Source organism: Chrysochloris asiatica, unplaced genomic scaffold, assembly GCF_000296735.1.
Source record: "Chrysochloris asiatica unplaced genomic scaffold, ChrAsi1.0 scaffold00166, whole genome shotgun sequence".
NCBI lineage: Eukaryota > Metazoa > Chordata > Mammalia > Afrosoricida > Chrysochloridae > Chrysochloris > Chrysochloris asiatica.
Genome location: NW_006408684.1, coordinates 6,394,415 through 6,397,359, shown reverse-complemented (window position 1 = coordinate 6,397,359; position 2,945 = coordinate 6,394,415).

Here is a 2,945-nt window from a genome sequence, read left to right as displayed (position 1 = left end):
CTGATACTTAAAATACCAGTGGCAGAGTTCCCTGCATCACAGTAACACAAAAATCACCACAGTATGAGCCATCTAATAGGACACACTATTAGACTGGCCAAAAACCAAATGCTGGTGAGGACAGGGGACAACAGGAGCTCTGCTTCCATACAGTTTACAGCCTAGGAAACACATGGGACAGCTTTACTCTGTCACATGGTGTCACTTTTAGTCACAATCAACTCCATGGCATCTACCAACAACATTCTGAGACTGATCACTTTTCTGACCTGAGAATATGCTTTTTAAAAATGTATTAATTTTGCACAGTATTTTTTTGAAACTAATCAACTATTTGCTTAATTTTGCAATTTATTTGATTCTGAGGTGATAATTGTTAAATGCCATGTTCAGACTCATAGTGACCCTGTACAGGGTTTCTGAGGCTGTGAATCTTTAATGGAGCAGAAAGTCTCATCTTTCCCCATGGAGTGAATACTGGGTGTGAACCTTCAACCTCGTGGTTAGCAGTCTGGTGCTTATCCTATAGTGCCAAAAGTACTCCCTAAATAATAGTAATTTAAAAAGAATAAAATCTTAAAAATGTTTCAGCTCGCTTCCCTCCTTCCCCCCAAAAAGGGAAGTGTAAACTGTAGCTGCAATGTGAATACTCTTATAAATGAGAAAACTTCTTAGCTAATAAAAATCTTGCTTATGCTACAGAACTCAGTATAGCTTTTTGTATCCCTACAATGCTTAGCTTGCATGTAGACATAAAAGTTGCTTTTATTGTTATCTAAAAAATGACTACCCATCATATTTTGTAGCATCTGCTTAATTCTAATGACTTATCATATGTGTTTTGTAAATTGGTTCTAGGAAAAATAAACACATACACATAGTTCACTCTTTTTATAAGGAAGAAAGAATCATAGAAAATGAAACCGAAACATGAGTTGGCCAACATTTGGTTTTAAGTAATATTGAGGAATTCAGCTATCAATATGAAGTAAGCCACCTAATGTTTTCCAAAAATAATTTTCCACACCCAATAAGCAGGAGAAAAAATTGTTGTCAATACAACATATTCAAGATTTCAATGACAGGTGCAATGAGGGAGGTAATGACATCACTTCCTCTAAGTAAAATGTTATACCGATATTTACATGCCCATTTGGACAGTTATGCTAGTCTTCAACATATCCTGTGCCTCATTTCTTCTTTGGGTTGTCTAAAAAACAAATTTATTGAAGTCAAAACTTGACGTAGCTATGGATCAGAAATATAACATACTATGGTTAACTATTTTCTAAAATTGCATTATTTCACTTAACCTACAATATTAATAACTTTCTCTTTTCCCTATGGGACTTCACAGTCACTAAACATATCGTGCAGTTTGTATGTCAATCTAGAAGAACCATTTGGATAGTACTGGAGTAGAAATGCATGTACACACTTGCACACAAAGTGTAACACATTCCTCAAATGCTCCTATGCCTGGGAGACCTGCTTATTGTGCATGGATGAAAGGCTAATTCTTGTACACCTTAAACATGGCACCTCAATCTAGACTAAACCCTGAAGAACAACTCTGTGCTTATATAGTCTTCTTTCCTTTACTCCAGCTCCTTACAAATTCCCAGTGTTTTGTTTCACTTCATGCTTGCCTTTGTGAGAACTCTGGCTTCTTTCTTATTCATGGTTTTTACTTCAACTCTTCCTCCTCCCAATAGTTTATGAGTTATGTAAAGAATTTTCAGAAAATTTGGTCATCTGCTTATTTCAATAACTTATATTTAATAATATTGATCAAATTATTATTTAAATGGAGAGAAGGCCATGAGCTAACTTGAGAAAGTTTTTTGTTTGTTTGTTTTTTATGAAAGGACATGTATGCCTTCTTCATTTAATTTGTTCTTGTTGATGTAACACATAATTTTAAGGTAGCGTAGTGGTTACGAATCGGGCTGCGAACCTTAAGGTCAGCAGTTCGAAACTACCAGCCGCTCTGCGGGAGAAAGATGAGGCTTTCTACTCCCGTAAAGATTTACACCCTTGGAAACCCTGTACAGGGTCGCTATGGGTCGGAACCGACTCGACGGCACTTCACAACAACAACAATATAGGATATATGATGTAAGGAAGTTTGTTAGCATAGTGGTTACTAATTGTGCTGTGAACCTCAAGGTCAGCAGTTCGAAACTACCAGCTGTTCCACAGGAGAAAGATGAGGCTTTCCGCTCCCATAAAGATTTACAGCCTCGGAAATCCTGTTCAGGGTCGCTATGGGTCGGAACCGACTCGACAGCATTTAACAACAACAACAACAGCATATATGATATATAAACTATTATGTATAAATCTTGTATAAAATATATTGTTGTTAATGTTAACAACACTCATTTCAATATTGTTACGTGCCATTGAGTCAGTTCCAACTCATAGTCACTCTGATAGGGTTTCTGAGGCTGTAAATCTTTGTGAGAACAGAAAGACCCATCTTTCTCTTGCTGAGCAGCTGATGGGCTTGAACCACCAACCTTGTGGTTCACAGTCCAAGGTTAATACGCTAGAGCCAGCCTACTCCCATGAAATACATTGTGGTGGTGTTGATTAAGTGTTGTCAAGTCGCTTCTGACTCATAGCAACCCTGCATAGGGCTTCTGAGGAGCAACTGGTAAGTTTGAACCACCAACCTTGTGGTATAAATTGACCTTGAGGTCCAGTGCTTATCCTACATGTTGCTGTTGTTAGGTGCCATTGAGTCAGTACCAACTCATAGCGACCCTACGCACAACAGAATGAAACATTGCCCAGTCCTGCACCAACCTCACAATCATGGATACTTTTGAGCCCATTGCTGTTGACACTTTGCCAGTCTAGCCCATTGGGGGGAGGGGGGATCTTCCTCCTTTTCTCCAACCTTCCACTTTACCAAACATGATATCCTTCTCCAGGGACTG